At 44.3% G+C, this 20,381-nt stretch overlaps 1 protein-coding gene across 6 annotated transcripts in view; it reads left to right on the top strand.

Annotated features, from left to right (window-relative positions):
- tspan9a (tetraspanin 9a) overlaps positions 1 to 20,381 on the top strand; it is a 177,738-nt gene that overhangs the window by 105,708 nt on the left and 51,649 nt on the right. The gene's annotated exons all lie outside the window — the stretch shown is intronic.

Here is a 20,381-nt window from a genome sequence, read left to right as displayed (position 1 = left end):
TACTAATGTATTGGTCCATATCTGTTTTGGCGTATTTGAACAAGATACATGTGAACCTTGACCTGACCCTTGCGTCTCAAGGTGATACTATAGCTGTTTGTGAGACCATACGCTTCTGGTTACGTCAGACCCATGATAACATGCAGGGGCTCTTCTGCACGTTTCTATTCCTGATGGCCACTGAGTCGTTCCAGACATGGTGGAGCGACCACAGCGTTTCCGGAGCGGTCGCTCCACCATGTTGCTCTGTGGCTGCCCTGCCTGGGTGCCAGGGCTGCCAGTAACTGGTGGCTGTAGGCCATGGCTCCTGATTTGATGTGTGAAGTTGTCTAGATCAGGGGAAGGGGATATTGCGCGTGTATGAGATGGATACGTGACATATCTGGGGATTTATCACGGACCGGGAACAATTAAAGAGAATGTTTCAGTTGAAGTCGGAAAGCCACTGAAGGAGTTGTACATGGATAATCTGATTTGTGGTTTCAATTTCCTCAAAAAGTTTTTACTTGGACTTTCACATACAGTTTCACCATCCAATGAAAGGAAAACAGTGCCGTTCCACACAGATTACAGTGGGCATTGTGTTTTGTTTATGAAAATGGGCATCCTCTGGAATATTGAATCAGTGGATTATGGGGGCTTAGTTGACGGGACAAAGCCTTTTGTGTGGAGCCAGTCATGCAGGAAGCGTAATAACACCACAACAACCCGGGGTCTACCTTTCCAAACGCTGCTAACCTACGGCTCTACACACAGCCGGCTCTCTGGGCCATCTGAGGTTCCGGCACCAGGCAGCTGCCCATTATATCGGAACCATGGCGAGGCCAATAGTTGGCAGCACAGATCTGATTCCAGTGGACCTGCGTGGTAGAACCCTGCACCACACCCTGCCCGGGGGTGGGGGGGGGGGGGCGTATGCCTGACTGGCAAGGCCGGTTGAGATCAGGGAAGGTGGATGGTGTGTGATCCATGTGGAGGGGATCAGACGCCGGGCTGCCGGGCTGGAAGGAGGCTGAGGTCATGGATCCAGGGGGGCTCTCCCTGGGGGGCTTGTCTGGCTCGACCTGTACTTAACGCGTTGTGGTGATGGCAACCCCCCCCCCCATCCCCTCACGTACACACACACACACACACACTCTGCACAGGGAGGGGATAAAGGAAGAGGCTTTAGCTCTGAGCTGGTGTCCCTAGGCCTGCCTGTCACTGCTTGGGGAGGGGAAAGAGGGCTGATGGGATGCGTCTCCCCTCGGGTGTGGGATCAGCCGAGGAGGCCTGGAGCGGCCGGTGGGGGCTTTCACTAGGGCTCCGTCTCCCACTGTGCAGTAATTGAGCTCCTCACCCTGGTGAAGTTCTTAATGATCATGCCAGCAGTCTGACAGTCGTTTTGGTGCCTTGATTCCCCTTAATGACAGTTTAATCGCTGTCCCAGGGGAGTCAGTGTTTCCCTGTGTGGGGATCACTCTCCGTTCCGTGTAGGGAGCGCTCCCCCTCAGTTCCGGCTGCAGACCCCCAGTAGTCAGGCTGTATAGAGGTGGCGTGGGGGGGGGGGAGAGGTTGTTTGGGGCCTGTGGACTAGGAGAAAGGGTGACAAGACGTCCTGTATCCTGACACCCCTGGGAACGCACTGCTCTCCTTCTGGCACTCCGAGAATCACAAGGTTACCGCGCCTGCCCAGGGCCTCTGACACCCCAGAGCGGAGCGGAGGTGAGCGGGCCGTCGGCCTGGTGTCGTGACCCCGAGGCCAGGTGCGAGCAGCACCCCCGCTCACAGGCGTATCCCACCACAGGCTTTAGAGCGGTAACTTGAATCACAAGGTAAATAGTGTCAGGAACTCCCGGCATGTCCCATCTCCAGGCCCCTCCAGCAGTTGTTCTTGACCATCTGGCTCCTGATTCTACTGGGATTTGTATTAGTCTGAGCTGCATCGAGGGGGGGGGGGGGGGCTCGGGCAGATTACCCTGTCACAGTATATGGCGTGTGTAGCGGTCAGGATTAAGACCAAGTCTCCTTTGAATGGCCGATGAAACCACCAATCAAGGCATTTGTCAATTGCGGCAATTCACAGTGAGTCACAGTGACCAATGTCCGAAAGAAGCAGCGCTGACTGGACGACAAACAATCAGTTGGACAGTAAGATTAGCCTAGTTGTGGTTTCCTCTGTGTCATCTAGCAGACTGGCGCTGGGGTATTTTCAGCCCTCCGTGTCCTATCTCTGTGCTGAAAACATCTCTGCCCTCCATCCCTTCTTTCCTCCCTTCACTATTAATCAGTTCGCCCTCCATAAAATCTCTGCCTGTTCCCTTTTCCACAGCGTAGTGCAACAACACCACTACTTTTACAGATAGCAGGGAGCCTGCACCGCACCAGCCTGTGTCATTATCATACTACATCAGAAGCCCGGCCTCATTTAATATTAATATTTGGAAAGTAAATGTCCGCTCAGCGTCCTTATCTAATCAAGAGCCAAAGCTGTGTTGTATCAAAGCAAATCCTTTGTTAGGGGTGTAGAGAAACCAACTGCGTTTAGCATTCATGAATTCCTATGGTTGCTCAGGGGATTGCTGGAGGATTTATATGCCATTTGGTCAGAGGCAACAAATGTTTCTCATCGATTAAATCACCCAAGTCGACATTTTTGGTTTATAACTAGCTTCAGAAACCTAATGACAGTTTCATGGTGTTGTGTGTTTGTGTGGGTATGGGTGTGTGTATGCAGACATGTCTGTTGAAGTTAAACGGTAGCTCTTTAAAGCGTAGCCATGGCAAACATTTCACTCATGCTGTTCCATTTCTCCATGCCATAGGGTTTCGATCCAAGGTGCTGAAGCAATTTGCCTGCTGTTATCCCCCTCACAGAGTGCTGAAAGTTCACTAATCCGCTCTGCCCCAAGGGTCTTCACTTTGTAACAAACTTTCTGAGGTCCTCTCACAACAAAATTCTATTACATGTTAACTCAATCCTTTACTGCTCGGTGGTGTGGAGTTTGTGCTGAAATAGAGATTTATTCAGGCACCCTGACTGGTTTGAAGGCATTAAACCAAGGGTGTTTCTCAACATGTACGCTACCGTGCTTCACACTCCCGGGCTCTGAGTGTGTCCTCCGAGGACGTTTCCGTCAGTACATTCTGGTGAGGACAAAAGTGTGGAGAACACACGCAAATATCGCATTTGAGAAGCACTCCTACTCCCCCTGCTGTATTAACTCACGCTGCACCTCCCCATTCCATTCACCTGTCGGCAGACAGGACAATAGCAGTAGTGGATCGTAGTAGTGGAAGGTGCACACAAAGAACATGTTTTACTTTATAGTTATCTGCTGCATATGTGAATCATATTAACCTAATAGCTAGACAGCTAATTTTACAACAACAATAGCAATAAAGCAACCTTGTTAAGCAGGGTAGATGGCAAACAATAGCAATTAATTATTTATGTAGGTGAACTTGTAGGTTCTCTACATATCTTGTAAATCGTCATCAGATAGCTAGAGTGTATTAGGATTTTGACTCCGGAAATGAACTGGAATGAATTTCCAAATGATCTACTGTTCAGTTGTAATGAAAGGTGTCAGAAAACATAATGTAATTTAATATATGCTTGAACATCAGGAAGTATTGGGCAGCTGGATGTGTAAGGAATTGGGAATCTGGGGTGTTAGTGTGCGTGGAGGTGGAGGGATTGGCAAGGGTCTGTAGTTAGCCAAAAAGTAAAACCTTTTCACCGTAGTGCAAATTAAGCTAAACATTCATATGGGCAACATAGGGCAGTGAGAACACTGGTTTGGTTTAACCCATGGGTTCACAATTCAGTTTTGTTCATTGGCTGCATTTTGATGCATTACTTTTCCAACCTCATCATGTAAACAAAGTGATTCATTCAATTAATTGCTTTTGTTTATTTTTTTATTGCCGCCCCTACAGTCCGTTGAAAATAGTTATTTTAGACTGGTATGCACTAGTAAAGGATACTAAAGACACAGGTGTTCCTGAGAATCTCACTGAACACAAACGGGGTTATGTTCGTTTCCGTTTCAGAGTGCTCACACCTTAGACGGCAGGCTGTGCTAGCTGCTAATGGATTAGCATTGTCTTGTTCACTGGTGCGTTCTGGTTGAACACAGACATAGAGAATGAAATAACAACTGATGCCACATCCTTGGCCGTCTGCCGTCGTGTGACAGTTACTCGTCATCCAACAGACCCAAGCTCACTTGTTGCTCCGTCTTTCCACACCGCTGTGCTCCCAATTACCAGGAGCGTCTCACAGGTGATGCTCACTCATGCTCAGTGAGACACTTTCTGAGCATAAGCCCAGGGCTTGGCGGTAATCCTTACTGTGGCTGACATAGTGCGGCATCTCTCCATGTTCCCTCTGACTCATATCTTTTGGTGCCCTACGTGAATGACAAAAGACACACTGTATGGATGGGCTGAATGCTTGTCATCATAGGTCTAGTTACTGATCTCATCAAGGTTGACTGAGGACGGCCCAGGCCTTTAGGGCTCTTGTCCTTCGCTCGGTAAAGCTCATCTTTCTCTATATATAGCCAAAGAGAGAGATTACTTGGGTCCTTAGCTCTGCATAGATAACCAGGACCTCTGATTAATATGTCATGTCAAGCCATTCATCTTCCGTTGATGAGGGATGGCTTTCAAAGCAATAGGTCCACTCGGTTACCAACATGTGTTGAGTACTGCTTTCAAAATATGTTTTCAATCATGTGCCCTTTATGATCTGTGGGAGAAGTCTTTTGTTCTTTGGCACTATCAGTTTTAAAGGACTATGCAAACACGTGGATAAGGACTTACGTGGCAGATTGAGCACAATAGGAACATTGCGTTGATTCTCATCTCCATTTGAAGGGTTGCAGCGTGGATCGGGCAATTTTAAGGGATTCAAATGCTTTTCTTGAGTAAGAAATGTGTGTGAAAGTGACTGTCGTTGTGTTGATACAGCATTAGCGATTTAAGCTTTGTATCTAATCTGGTGTAGTTAGTATAAAAGGCTTACGTACACATTCTATTTAGTCATATTCCCCCCCCTTGAGAATGTATTTTACTCAACTTCTACTTCAAATAGGCCATCTCTTTTGTGGTGTTCTATTGTTATGTAAGGGATACTTTGGCTGTGCCCAACCAAACTGAGAAGGGATGTTCTGGTGCTGTTGCTTTATGTATGAGAACATAACAATGTCCTTGAATGTGAATTTGCCTTGTCAAGGGCATGTTGGTGAATATAGCAAATGTCCCACTATTTGTCCACTGCATAACTAATGTCTCCGACAGAAGTGTGTTCAGTTACCTTGATACAACATCTATAAAGTAAACTTTCTCTTCAGAGACAACTTTCATTTTTGTACCACTTCCAAAATCGCCAACCTTTAAGAACTAGAATGATTGGGTTCTCAGAATGTTTTATGATGCTAAAATCTACTGAAGAGCTTCATGCAAAAAAAAAAAAAAAAAAGGTGTTGTTCATGCTTGTTCTTGACTGGAGGAGGTGGATGTTAACTTGCCCATTTAAGGCCTCCACTAACTCCAGGAACTCTGATCGATGTTAATCTGCACCTAAGCAGTGAATTAATGTAGAATGTTAGAATAGCTTGCCTGCATCACCCTACTCAGCATTTTCTTCTGTCACCTGAAGGCGATTTACTGAGAAATCAATACCCATAGCAGCAATAGCTCAGCCTCAACTCTGAGGGAGAAGTCTTGGGACTATATCTTTCCACTTGGTCTGATGAGGGATAACTGTGTTTTGACCGGATTACCTCCCTCCTGTTTAATCAATCATTTAGGCAACCTGGCATTGATGCACATCATCTACAGACCCTAACATAGTCAGTGACCTGTGTTTGATGTAGCTGCCATATAGGATTTCAGTTGTCCTCATGTGAGGCTGTTGTGGGTAAATCCCTGGTGTTTTCCCATTGAATCCATCAGAAAATGAGCTGCCCTGTAGATCAAACGGCCTGTGCGGGGCCTCTCCAGGTTAGTGAGGATCCGTCATCAGACTGGATCTATGGGCTATTTCCCCGAGGTCATCTAGTCCTACAATTGATTCCATTGGGCTTAATTGCTTTGCCCTCATACCGATATAATGTTCTCCTCATCCTCAAATTCCACTCCATCTCTTTGTCTCCCCACTCTCCCAGCCAAACTTAGTGAACCCATACACGTCACAGCCCCTCGGTTGGGCATTTCGGTCTCAAGAACTTATGCGCTCAAAATATGAGTCACAAATTGCCTTTGAATATGTGCATTTCAAGCGGTTGCCATCTTGCCTTGGGGACCCACTGTGAATGCACGGTCGGAATGAAAATTGGCCCACAGCGACAGGGTGGAAAACGTGGTCCCCTGCCAGCCTTCAGTAGGACACAGAGCCCTAAACCAGGCCCACAAGGACAGAAGGACCAGGGAGTCCGCAAGGTTTACAGTGTTTATGCTTTAAATGTTATACCACCTATTGATTTATTGGTCTTTACAACCACAGCATTTTCCTGGGTAATAAATCACCCGAGACCAGGTCACATAGCATTGTGGGTAAACAAAAACAAAACCGCCCAGGCCCTAAGACTGGACACGAATCACTGGCGTTTTTATTGTTGTTATTTTAATGGGTTAATTTTATTTGGCACAATTGAGCCGGTTTTCTGCAATCTATCACCCTAAGTTCTGAGAGGAATCCACGTCCATGTTCCAAACAGGTTGTTGCAGTGCTCTGGTTATGTCAAATCCAATTTGTGGTTGACTTGTATTCTTTGTGCATGAGGTGTATGCTTGAACCGGTCTAGAACACTCCCTGTAGATAGATGAAGATGTAGCCTTAAGTTAACATTGACTCTAGCTTATATAGTTAACTGACCCTGTGAAGTTTACAGGGATTTTAAAATTGGTTCTACAATGTCTAATGCTTGCTACTTTCATGAACTGAGCTTTACGATGTCCCTGTGACCTTCTTAATGTCCTATCAAACACCTCAGTCTCATTCCTCCTCGTTTATTTTACCGCCAAGTTGCAATTACCAACAGTATAGTCCAACACAAACACAGGGTAGTGACTTTTATAGGTTTTGCTGTCTCTGAAGAGGTTTGATTGCCTTAGCCATATAAAGTATTATATTTAACCATCCTGTCCACCTACTATAAGCTTAAATCTAGAACACTAAAGGTGCACCCACTTAAAAAGCTTTTCAGAAGGGATTGTGTAGCGTTATGCCTTTTAAGAGGTCCATGCAGCCCATGACAAGCTCTGTGGATAATTGATTAAATTGAGTCATTATTGTGGACACATGTCTCCATTACACTAATGAGGCTGATTAGGCTAGCCAGAGGTGGGTAATGGATGATTTCTGGTTGTGTGGCAAAATACAAAGGGATGAGCAAAAGCAGACGAGGGTGGATATAAAAAGAGGCGAGGGAGAACTACCGTGTGTACACCCTAACATCGAGGTCTTCGCCATCATCTCTTCGTGATCTCATCTGAGCATTAAGTCTGTGTGATTAGCATGCCCTTTCACCACGAATGTGTTTTCTAGTCATCCTTGCTGGGCGGACATGGTGTTTTAGGTAATGCTGACGGCCTGAGAAAGGCCATTGTGTGGGCCCATTACTCAGTGCTGAAACGGTGCTGAAACGCTGCTCGTGGTGGGTTTGTGACATTCTCTTGGTTGGTTGTGGGTTTAACAGTAGCTGGCATGGCAACATGGACCATCTTGAGCTCAGCTCCTGGGGAGATGGAGAACAGACGGCGCTGGACAGGCTTTCTACTTCCTCCCAATGAAAACACAGACCCGTGGCGAGCCCAAAATGGCTTCCTACTTCCTCCCTATGAACACAGACTCATGGCGGGTATAAAATGGCTTCCTACTTCCTCCCTATGAACACAGACTCATGGCGGGTATAAAATGGCTTCCTACTTCCCCTCTCTGAACACACAGAACCGTGGCGAGCCCAAAATGGCTTCCTACTTCCTCCCTCTGAAAACACAGATCTGTGGCGAGCTCAAAATGGCTTCTTAACACCCCTCACTGACACTAGTCCCTGATCTGTTGGCGCAACAGCATGGATGTTCTCAGCAGGCTACTGGGGCAGGGTGAGTAGGCGGCCAGGGTCCCTGACAGAACGGCCCGGTGAATACCGTGACGTGAAGCGACAGGTCCCACCGAGCTGACTCACATGATGCTACCTCACTGGTCCTGTGGGCCATCCCTCAGCCATATTCAAACACGGTTCCTTCAGCGTTCCCCCTGAGGATCCAACTGAGTTTTATGGGGGATGTCACCGACTGTTTATAAGTAAATAGCCAGATGTAGCATCCGTTCAAGAGAACAAGCATTTGAATGTGTAATATTTTACAGTGCAGTATTATGTGTGTTTCTGGGTCTCTCGGATGATTGCTTGTTTATTAGCTAGCAATTTGCCACACGCTGCACTGTAAATGACATGTTTTCATCAATTGACTGCGCACATTGATTAACAGAGCAAAAAACACTCCTGAAGATGTTTGTGAGTCATTTGCGCTGATGAAATGTTCACTCAGCGTTGAGGTGTAATTATGTTTATTGCTATGTGCCAATGGAGGTAACACTGAAGAAAGAGACCATAAAGAAGGGGTTAGATTGTAAGCTGCTTTTTCAAAGCTGTTTAGTGCTTTAGTGAGCTGGGCTAAGCACATTGATATCCTGATCATGTTATGCATTTGTATAGAGAAGGCTGCAGTTGTATTAAGCTGTGCTGTGATACTAGATGAGAAAATTATTTACCATGATAGGCGCATAAATAAAGCAATTTTTTGTTCATCCATCCATGTCATCTGTCTGTCCAGTATCCATCCATCTATTGTCACTTCATGGATTTACAGTTGTATGCACACCGATCAGCCATAAAATGATGACCACATGCCTAATATTGTCCCGCTTTTGCCGCCAAAACAGGCCCTGACCTGTCGAGGCATGGACTCCACTAGACCTCTGAAGGTGTGCTGTGGTATCTGGCAACAAGTTAGCAGCAGATCCTTTAAGTCCTGTAAGTTGCAAGGTGGGGCCTCCATGGATCGGACCTGTTTGTCCAGTACATCCCACAGATGCTCGATTGGATTGAGATCTGCGGAATTTGGAGGCCAAGTCAAGACCTTGAATGGTTATCGTGTGCTTCAAACCATTCCTGAACCATTTTTGCTTTGTGGCAGAGTGTATTATCCTGCTGAAAGAGGCCAATGCCATCAGGGAATACTGTTGCCATGAAAGGGTGCACATGGTCTGCAACGATGCTCAGGTAGGTGGTACGTGTCAAAGTAACATCCACATGAATGGCAGGACCCAAGGTTTCCCAGCAGAACCGTCACGCTGTCTCCCCGCCAGCTTGCCTCCTTCCCACAGTGTATCCTGGTACCATGTGTTCTCCAGGTAAGCGACACACACACACACCACTTTCGGCAGTGGGACAGGGGTCAGCATGGGCACCCTGACTGGTCTCTGGCTACGCAGCCCCATACGCAACAGACTGCAATGTACTGTTTGTTCTGACACCTTTCTATCAGTACCAGCATTAACCTTTTCAGCAATTTGAGCTACAGTAGCTTGTCTGTTGGATCGGACCACACAGGCCAGCCTTCACTCCCCACGTGCATCAGTGAGCCTTGGCCGCCCATGACCCGGTCAACGGTACACCGCTTTTCTTTCTTTGGACCACTTTTGATTGGCACTGGCTACTGCAGACCGGAAGCACCCCACTAGGGCTGCAGTTTTGGAGATGCTCTGACCCAGTCATCTAGCCATTACAATTTGGTCTTTTTCAAAGTCGCCCAGATCCTTATGCTTGCACATTTTTCCTGCTTCTAACACATACATTTTGAGGACAGAATGTTCACTTGCTGCCTATATATATGTCCCACCCACTGACAGCTGCCATGATAACGATATTATCAGTGTTATTCACTTCACCTATCAGTGGTCATAATGTTATGGCTGATCGGTGTATAACCTAATGAATGTGCTAACCATGTCATTGCTCACGGTACAAGGCCTTCCCACACAAATCATTTGGCACATTTTTTATGTGATGTTCATGTGCAGACCAAACCAAGTGAGGTCATCTGTTCTCCGGACCACAACCTGCCCCAGGGAAAGGCTGGTTTCTGGTGTTGCTGCCAGTGGTAATATAGGACGCCATTCTCCAGAAATAGGCCTATCCAAAGACAGCTGGACGCAGGAGGTTGTAACCAGAGAGGCCATGGCAATCAAGGGTGGCCTTCGTTGCATTGGCCCTTACGTAAAAAGGATGACTTATCAATTCCTGGGCCATGTCTCTCGTGTCTTTGCTCGTACAAAATGAAAGCACATCTCAACTTAGGCCAGAGTTTTCCAAGAAAGTTGACTCTCAACCGCTCTCAGCAAATGTGCTTATAAATGAAATGGCATAAGAAAGCCATATCATTAGGTTTGTTCTTTTGTGAGTTTTAACCAAATGCTGCTAAAAGATTAAAAGGGGCACATTACACTTTTTGCTTTGGGTTAGTCTCATTAAACCCTTGGAAAACCTTTAGGTGTTGCAAATTCATCCTCACTAATTGAGGCTACTTATGAGACATGATCCATGTCTGCTTGCCAAACATCTCTGACATTTGTAACCTTATTGCATTTTTCAATCTCTGAACAATAATCGCATATTCCTCCATTCGTCTCTCCCTGTCTTTCTGCTTTAGTCGCAGACAACACATGGCCTCTTGAAGACTCTGCCAGAGGAGCTGGCTGTTTTACAGATATTAAACAATGTAGGCGGAAGCATTTATACCCTTAATTCCCTGGTTTCCATTTTCGTCTCACCGACAAGAATAGCTTAGTTATGAGGCACATTAAGTTGCAAAGAAGCAATACAGTATGAAAAAACAAAACATCGATATGTCTCCCGAACACAATCTCCACTGTGCATCAATACCAATTTATACCAGAAAGGCAGGCGTGGAAGCCTTGTGCATTTGGAATTCACGTAGATGAGCCCGCAGGACGTGTGTGGGTTAGTTGCGGCAGGGAGTGTAGCTGAGCATCTCCCCGTTGGTTTTCTGCCGTCAACATTTTGTTTCCGCATAATGCGGTCCACGCTGAGCCCTAGTGTAGAGGAGTACAGGGAGCCAGGCAAGGTCAACCGAGCATGGCCCATGTATATTCATGGACGCGGCCTGGAAGCCATGTACATTTAAATGTTGTATTCACTGCCGGACTTTTGACGTGTTAAGAAGCTCCCAGTTAATGGGTTTCCCAAGTAGTGTCAGTCACTCTGAGCTTCCGCTCTGTGCACGTCGAAGCCCCCACTACTTCATAACGGTTATTCAAAACCCCACTGATAATAGATGTCAAGTCGGGTCAGGATTCAGCACGCCGCTTTGCCGTCTTTTATGGGTTATTGTCTTGGCGTGCTGGTGGAAACGTTTATCAGGTGTAGCCTCTTGATAAAAGGAAGGTGTGGAGAAAATTGGTCTGCCATTAAAACGGGAGACTTTACATGGATGGAGAGACGCCGTCCTTGCTTTCCCTCGCTACACACCTCTTTGTTTCACTTTGTTTGGTTGTAACGTGGCCCATTCTTTCGCAGGCACAGGGGACATAAAGTGATGTAGAGTGGTCACATCTCTGAGAGACAGAGCCACAGCCCCTCTGTGTTCTCTGTAGTAATTAGGAGAAAAACAGATCCACTGCAGAGTGACTGATTGGGCTCTAATGGTTAGAGGGGGCCACCAGGACTGAAGATCTATCATATGCCACAGCTTATTAGCCGTGATTTTATTTGATTGGATAATACTCATTGTCTGTCTCCCTTTTCGCTTTTCTATTTAATTGAAAGATACTATCAACATTTTCTTGCTGCAGTCTAAGTGTGAAGAATCGATTCGACTTAGTTTATATCTGTAGCTCAACCCTAAAGGAATTCTCCCAGTTGTTAGTCATTTATTTATTGTCTTCCTTCTTTGGTTGGTAAAAGTGTAGAAAAGTAGACAAATGTTCGTTCTTGGGGTACTGCATGCTGTTCGTGGGAGAATGCATGCTGTTCGTGGGAGAATGCATGCTGTTCGTGGGAGAATGCCTGTAGTTCTTGGAGGAATGCATGCTTGGGATAGCCTTACTTGTCGAGCTAAAAAAGTTTGACAGATTCTTTGAAGGCTGCAACAACGAATTAGGCTCCCTTGGGTGTGTTAAGCAACTCGGGTGACAACATCAGCCTCGCAAAATGCCTTGTTAGATTCGCAGAAGTTATAAAGCCATAAAAAGAAATATTTTTAGCCTGTATCCGGATGTATTTTAAACAGACCATTTGTGTACTCCGTCACTGAGCATGCATGTGTATATATAATGTATGTATACTTATATATATATATACATAGTGTCCTCTATAGATATGAATATCCCTTATTCTCCCAGTGGGCAGGTCATGTGGAACATGAGATGTCCGGTGGTTAAATGGATCATCTCATCCATAGGCCGGGGCCAAGCTGTGCAACACAATAGAGTGTCTGAGATGTGTCCAACCACACCGGACCTGAGCCAGCTTTTTCCATCTCATAAACACCATTCATTATACTGTATATAGCCAGTCTTATAGGACATATCAGTGGGGGTAACCCAAGCAGCCAGAGAGGAGGAACAAATGGCCACATCAGCAGCTGCCATAATATCTCCTCGTCTGATATAAATGGGTTGGATAGTGATAGCATTGAATTACTGAAGTACGCTACGCGCAACAGGATATGGAAATGCTAAGAGCATGTATGCTTTCTGCAGAAGTTATAGGGCGAACCAAGTTTAGTCTAGTATTTCATTATTTAGCTGAGGAGAAAAATTACATATTTTCTTCCATGTTCTATTTCCGTTTTCACACAGAGGAATTCAAGGATAAGTGCCGTGCTTTAAAGCCCAATGACATAACTTTTCTTCGCCGACTAACATGGGATTAGAATCAGCTACCATAATGCTTCATGCTCTTGAACACTAGGTTGACTACGTGTCAGCCAAGACACCAGTCTTATTCAAACACACATCAGTGAATTTAGGAATTGCTGAGAATATACAGTCACTATTGTATCACTCTAGTGGTTCTTAAAGTGGTCGGGGCACAAAATGTCTGTGAGAAAAATCGAATATATTGAATCTATGAAGGCTCTTGTCTTGTTGTCTGTATCTCCAGCTCCTAATAATAATGACTAATAATATGGAGTCTTTTGCATATTTTGTAATTTAGTGCGTACAATTTGTAATTTTGTAATTTAAGCTCTGTGCGTACAATGTGTTTAATAAAACATGGTGTGTGTCTTTTATATGGACAAATATGTTTTTTATATTATGGTAGCTGATTGAATGGTAGAAAACTGTTGACTATCCATCAACCAAGATGCCTTTAGCCCAGGGACGGCCCTAAAAGCCCAGTACACCACCATGGCACCGCGTCTCTGTAATCTGTGGGCAGCTTGATGGCTGTCTGAAGATGCTTAGATATGTAGCTGTGGCGTGGACCAACCTCTTGTAGTCTCCTGTGGTTCATTATTTCCATTTGTATTGGACAGGCTCTTATCAGCACGGCTGCAGTGACAAGGTGACAATGGCGAGCCGCCTCCGTCGTGTCGCCACCTGTGTGACGGCCATGAGGGGCCGGCGACTGTCATGTCAACTGTCATTATTGTCCGTGTCGCAGGCCCTCCCAGGGCAGGCCAATGAGAAGACAGAGCACCGTTAGGACCGGTGTCTGTCACCACTTCAGTGAGCATCCAGCTTGTCGAGCCCCAGGTGGGTTGATAGGAGCGTCTCCTCTGAATTACACCATGCTCTCTCTCTCCGGGAGCTCTTATTGTCTTGGACGTTGAAGAGGACGAGGCTTTATCCCGCATCCTGTTCCCAGGCGAGCACTCTGAATCGAGGCCTCTCCAAGCCTCACCATGTGGATCCATTTTTAGGTGGGCCACTTGAGAGACACTGGGCCTGGTCTAAACCCACAAACCTCAGGCATTTCCCATGGAACATCACGACTTTGAAGGAAGGCTATTTGCATAGTAAGACGAGGCTGGGGGGGGGGCGGGGGGGGGGGTGGGGGGGTGACGGTGATGTGCTTTCATTTATGGACAGGCACCACTGCGGCTCGGTCGTACACATCTCTGCTCCCCGGTGGGATGGGTTTTTTATCCGAAGGACTTTTCAGGCACGTTCCTTCCCTTTCTCTGGGATCAGGCTGTGGAGTAACAAAGCCCACATAATCATAAATACGAGGAGCTGTGCGGCTCTTCACACAATTAGCCGCTGAAAGTTCCCAGGTCCTTAAGCCTCCTTAGACCTTTGGAGGGACACGCTTCCTCAGTCCTGAGTCTTGTCAGTTCACGTGTGGTCGGCTGGCCCAGTTCCACCCACTTACTTTAAAGACGTGGGTTGGTTTTGAATCGCTGTCACCACGCGTACTTCTAGTCACGCGCTAGCATTTGCCAGTCAGAGGTTGCCAGTGCACTGGGTCCACGAGAAAGTGAATAATGATCATTTATGGCCATAATACGACTGTAATAACCTTCACCTTCGTTTTTAAGGTCACGCTTGTGACACGGCCTATTTGTGGCCTCCCAGCGGCTCATCTGTGACTGACTGCTCATGCTGCCGGTCGGGCGCTCCGCATGGTTGGGTATTAATAGCCCAGGAGCAAGCTGATATTTCCCCACTCATGAATGCCTGGATGGTGAGCAGTGAGCTCCCGTGTCTGCAGGTCTGCAGTGGCACGCTACTTCGTAGCACATCCTGTAGTATTCACACATCTCCCTGCGGTGTACCCAACCCTCACCGCAGGCCCGTTCCATTACACTGAAACCTGCAGCCGGGGGGGAAATACGAGAATTGCAGTCAACTGTGCGAATGGGCGCAGATTCCGTTGTTAGTTTGCCCAATGGGTTGTGGATGGATTGTTTTTGTTCAGTCTTCAATTAGCTTCTGGTCACCTCGGCAGAGTTATTGTATTCTCAGCTACTGTAATTGGCCGTAAAGGCTGAGCAGTTATTTGGTGTTTATGAAGTGGGTGGTTTGAGCCCTGAATGCAGATTGGCTGAAAGCCATGGTTTACCAGACCGTATACCAGCGGAATTACGACAACCAAATGGTTAGAGTTGTAATTACATTGGTAACTGGTTGTAGTAACAATAAGGCCAGGGTTTGTGGCCATTATTACAGTGCTCTGTGTGGTCACGCCCAATAAAAGCCCCTGGCCATATTCTACTGCTAATATATCAGACCTCCTCGTGCCTTATTGTAAAAATAACTAAACCCTGGCTGATATATTGCTAATAATGCCCTTTCTTATTGAGTTGTGCCTTTACACAGTAACACCTACAGGAACACATGGACATATGAGAGTGACAAGAAAAACCATCCACATTTTGGTCTATGTAGGCCTCCAGTATATGTCATTTTTATATTTGACTTGTTTCGGCCTAGATTGCATATCCAACTATGTTGGTGTATGTAGGCATACAGTGTACGTATAAACCCATTATATGTTGGTCTATGTAAAACTATAATGTATATTCTAACTATACTATATGTTGGTCTGTGTAGGCCTGTGCTGTATATTCCAACTACAGTGTATATCCCCTATATATTCTGGTCTATATAGGACTACAGTGTATATCCCCCTATATGGACCTACAGTGTACAGTATATCCCCTTTATATTTTGGTCTATATAAGCCTACAGTGTATGTCCCCTATATATTTTGGTCTACAGTATATAGGCCTACAGTGTATATCCCCTATATATTTTGGTCTATATAGGCCTACATTGTATATCCCCTATATATTTGGGTCTACAGTATATAGGCCTACATTGTATATACCCTATATATTTTAGTCTACGTTATATAGGCCTACAGTGTATATCCCCTATATATTTTGGTATATATAGACCTACAGTGTATATCCCCTATATATTCTGGTCAATATAGGACTACAGTGTATATCCCCCTATATGGACCTACAGTGTACAGTATATCCCCTTTATATTTTGGTCTATATAGGCCTACAGTGTATATCCCCTATATATTTTGGTATATATAGACCTACAGTGTATATCCCCTATATATTTTTGTCTATATAGGCCTACATTGTATATCCCCTATATATTTTTATCTATATAGGCCTACAGTGTATATCTTCTATATATTTTGGTCTACATAGGCCTACAGTGTATATCCACTATATATTTGTATCTACAGTATATAGGCCTACAGTGTATATGCCCTATATATTTTGGTCTATATAAGCCTACAGTGTATATCCCCTATATATTTTGGTCTACAGTATATAGGCCTACAGTGTATATCCCCTATATATTTTGGTCTACAGTATATAGGCCTACAGTGTATATCCCTTATATTTTTTGGTCTACATAAGCCTACAGTGTATATCCCCTATATATTTTGGTCTACAGTATATAGGCCTACAGTGTATATCCCTTATATATGTTGGTCTACATTAGCCTACAGTGTATATCCCCTGTATATTTTGGTCTATATAGGCCTACAGTGTATATCCCTTATATATTTTGGTCTACAGTAAATCAGCCTACAGTGTATATCCCCTATATATTTTGATCTATATAGGCCTACATGTCCTATGTATGTTTTGTTTGTGTATATCCCAACCACTACATTGTATATCCCAACCACTATATAGTATGTTGGTCTGTGTAGGCCTACAGTGTATATTCCTACTATTTATTGGTCTGTATAGGCCTACAGTGTATATCCACTCACGATCACCTATTGTGTGTATTTTAAAATAAATGTTGCCTACCGTTTTTCATGTTAACTTTACATTAGCTCTATATCAACAGTTTTTAGCTCTATATCAACTGTTAACTTTACATTAGCTCTATATCAACAGTTTTTAGCTCTATATCAACTGTTAACTTTACATTAGCTCTATATCAACAGTTTTTAGCTCTATATGAACTATTAACTTTACATTAGCTCTATATCAATTCCCCACTCCAGTTCCCAGTGGATCCACCTTTGCGCTGTTTGTTGTGTGCTTGTTTTGTTGTGTGCTTGTCGGACAGTGATAGATCACTCACACCCTCACTCTGAAGGGCCTGGATCCTTCATGTCTTCGCCAGGTAGGCGTAAAAAAAAAAAAAAATTCAGCACCTCAGTATAATGAGGGACAGGAACAGAACACTGAGCATTGCTTTGACTTCCCCTGAAGGGTGTCTGGAGGCTGCCTGGTGATTCATTCTGTACATTGTCTTCTTAAGAAAATGCCTTTATTTAAATGCCTCGTCCTTATCGCCGTGAACAGATGTTGTTTTGAGTGGGCATGTCTCTTTAAAGGTAATTTCATCGTGCATGCATTAAGATTTCCCGCTATGTGTCTCCTCTGTTTTTTTATTTCTTTCATTCGTACAGCTCTGGGAGCACTTGACTGATGAAAAAAGATCAATATGACAGTTTTCCGACCAAATATTTAGCTCAGCATGTTATACAAAAATAAATGCTTTCATAGGATCTGCTTCATCCGCCACCACTAATGGGAGAGTCGGGAGATAAATCCTGGAGTTTTGTTTACCCGGCAACTCATCTGAATCATTTTGGTTTACATTTTAGATAGCTGAAGGGGACGTGAGTTGTGATGGCAGTAGACTGAACATAGACTCGCATCTGTAGGCAAATCAATTGAACGACTGGTCTGATCCTGTAGATGCTTGGACTGATCTGGATCTGTGGCAGAGGGCTGTTTTCCAGTGTGGATGTGAGGATGGGAAGTGGAGTAGATGAGTGTTGCCCTGCTCTGGAAATGTTCCCCATAGGGAAATACTGTTTACAGTTCTGCTGCTGGCCATCTATTCTCCATCTATTACCAGCTAAGAACATTCTGTTTATTTCTCTAGTCTGGACCAGGGAGTTTAATGGCGAAGCAGTTCCTCTGAGTCAGACCAGGGTTTGGACCCAGATTCCATTAGCACCAAGTCGAAATTTAGTCTGGAATTATACACTGTTATTCGTTTTTCTCATTATAAGCTTTCTCAGACTTCTTCTTTTGTGCCAGCCAGAGTCTAAACAAAAGGGATTGTTAATAACTGCGAAATAAGAGAAATGTATATCCAGCTAGAGTAGCGGAAACCCCAGTGCTGTGCAAGCTCCAAATGTTGAGTTGGGTTTGTTAGAAGTAAAGGATATGACAACTGTGAAATCATCAGCAGCCCTGTTGGAGGTTAAGCCAGCCTTACTGAGGCCAGACATTACACACCTGCCACATTGGCTTCAGACAAGGAGTGAGTCGTCATGGCTACTAAACTATCTGTTGATGGACTGCTGACATTTCTAATCAGTGACAGCTTCTCGGTTGACGTCACCCATCCAATCTGTGCTAGGCCACAATCCAGGGTCCTGTGGGTTACAAAAGAAGCATTTGCCATTTGCTCTTATCAAAGCACACCATGTCACACACCGTTGCTTATTCACAGGATGACAATGTCACTATAGCCAATAGCCTTATTAACCTTCATGAGAGGATATTAGCATTAAGTTCAGCACCCATCTTACCTCCACAATAAGACAGGATGCTGCCTAACCTATGATTTATTCAGACTATTATGATTATTTGTATTATGTATATGTACACTGTATGATTATCTTTTTATTTGGTTTGTTTTCTCTTCATTTTGTATCAAACTTTCTTTGAATAAAATATCCCATCCGACCCCATCTAACTGAAGAATTTAGAATAATATTTCTCCTTCTCTATCAATCATTCCCAGTTAGTGTCTTTAATTATCCCTCTTTCTGTTAAGATCAACCCTCCAGTGTCCACAGACCAGTTCATTGTTCTCAGTGTTATATCATTTTATCGTATATTTTTTTTTGCAGTACTTCCCACTATTTTCTAATGTGGTGTTTAAATGGAGGCGCCCCCCCCCCCCAAAAAAAAGCCTATTGATTTGAATTTGGTCATACAGGTACACAAACAGTTTAGTGTTCTGGTCCAATTGCACTCTGATGTCATGATTTGACAGGAATTGCTGGTCCTGACTTAAGCAGTGATTGACCAAAGAACAGGACCAGAAGAGATGATCCAAGGATTCTGTTTCTTTGTGTCCAAGTCAGCAGAGTATGAACTGTTTGAGGCCTCAAATGCAGTGCATTGTTTTTGTAGAGAGTCTTCTATGTCCTAGCAGATGCCCAGATGGATGAGTCAATAGTTGTTTTGTGTATGATGGACCTGATGCTATGGTATCGTTACATCAAACATCTGTTACCAACTGACTTTTTTTTTTAAAGTGTTATAGCCATCAAAACTGTGTTGTGTGTGTTATGGTTTATATTAGACACTTCATGAAAGCCTGGTTTTTGATTGGTGGCAGACTCATTAAATCCTTGCTTTTTCGATTAACAGCCTCTCTCTGGGTTGCAGCTGAACTGCCAAAAGTTTATTTTATTTTTCTACAGTGCCACTTCCATAAACACTTTTTAATTGACTCTGTACCATTATTATGCCATCCCAATTTACTATGTCATTTACTGACATGATTCCAACGCTGTACATTTTCTCCAAAATGATTGTTCTTTAATTAATACATTAGAGTTTAACCATAATATTTGTTGTAGTATATTACCTCTTATGAATCAAAACAAAGTCTCCGTTACTTGCCTCAAAAATCTACAAGGGGAACAGCAGAAACAATATATTTACAACTTTAGAGAGCCTTAGCAGCTAACTATATATCTAAATATATTGCTAGAACATTTGGTTTCGAATGACTGTTTTTTATAGCCTATCCTGTCTGTGGTATATAAAAAAAAAACAGGCATAACTAAGCAAACAAACACGTTTTGTTTCCCAGGCTAATGCCACTGTACAGAATTAGCTTACTACAAGTACTGTGTAAGGATGCTAGCTTGCTATTTCTGTAGTGGAAATCATCAAGGAACCACAGATTCCATAAGGGAGTATGATGCCAGCAATAACTCCCAGAATGCAGCATGGAGGCAGCACACAGGCGCCAAGGTTTCAATAGCAAACGTGATTTAGATTGGATTAGAATCAACTGTATTGTCATTGAACAGTACAAGTACAGTACAACGAAATGCAGTTGACATCTAACCAGAAATGCACAGAAGGCAAATGCAGTGCAAATGGCAATTCTGAATGAGCAATTAAGGCAAATAGGGGAGGACAGAAAATGTTTGAGTATATGTATGTACAAGTGGGAAATTAATAGTTATGCAGTGAGGCAAATGCAAGTACAAATGGCAATACTGACTATTCTAATTTAATTAAAAGACTCACGAGAAACACAGTGACCCATGCTACATCCTCAAAACAATGACCAACAAGAAATGATTGGGCAGGAGGAACTTAAATAGGGT

Source organism: Esox lucius, chromosome 19 (assembly GCF_011004845.1).
Source record: "Esox lucius isolate fEsoLuc1 chromosome 19, fEsoLuc1.pri, whole genome shotgun sequence".
Taxonomy (NCBI): domain Eukaryota; kingdom Metazoa; phylum Chordata; class Actinopteri; order Esociformes; family Esocidae; genus Esox; species Esox lucius.
Note: the sequence above shows the minus strand (reverse complement) of the source record. Positions and strands in the feature narration are given on the sequence as shown.